General features: G+C 71.1%; 1 protein-coding gene and 1 long non-coding RNA gene across 5 annotated transcripts in view; one reads left to right on the top strand and one right to left on the bottom strand.

Annotated features, from left to right (window-relative positions):
- The window catches only part of IDUA (iduronidase, alpha-L-), a 12,442-nt gene that overhangs the window by 9,361 nt on the left and 2,628 nt on the right, over positions 1-453 (bottom strand). The gene's annotated exons all lie outside the window — the stretch shown is intronic.
- LOC106724809 overlaps positions 1-453 on the top strand; it is a 10,129-nt gene that overhangs the window by 1,850 nt on the left and 7,826 nt on the right. The gene's annotated exons all lie outside the window — the stretch shown is intronic.

A 453-nucleotide genomic window follows, 5' to 3' on the forward strand; every position in this document is an offset into this window, starting at 1 on the left:
TGGCCGGAGTGTGACTGGCCCACATGGCCTCCTCAGGCTTCCTGCCCCCGGTGGGACCCTGGGGGCTGCCTGCCTTCCTGGGGCCCCCCCCCGATACCGCCCTCTCCTGTACCGGACTGTCCACCGTAGCCCCAAGGCCCCCTCCATTGGCTCTGGGTCTCGGGAGGGGGCAGTGCCACGGTGGGGCAGGAGGTGCCTTCCCGTGGCTGGCCAGGCTCTCTGCACGGCCACCCCTTTGGCCGCCACGGACAGCCATTGCCCTCACGACCCTCTGCCCACAGGTCCTCCTGGGCGTCCTGCGGCTGGGCTTCGTGTCTGCCTACCTCTCACAGCCACTGCTCGACGGCTTCGCCATGGGGGCCTCGGTGACCATCCTGACGTCCCAACTGAGGCACCTGCTGGGGGTGCGGGTGCCCCGGCACCAGGGGCTGGGCCTGGTGGTCCGCACGTGGC

The sequence above is a fragment of the Myotis brandtii genome, unplaced genomic scaffold (genome assembly GCF_000412655.1).
Source record: "Myotis brandtii unplaced genomic scaffold, ASM41265v1 scaffold986, whole genome shotgun sequence".
NCBI lineage: Eukaryota > Metazoa > Chordata > Mammalia > Chiroptera > Vespertilionidae > Myotis > Myotis brandtii.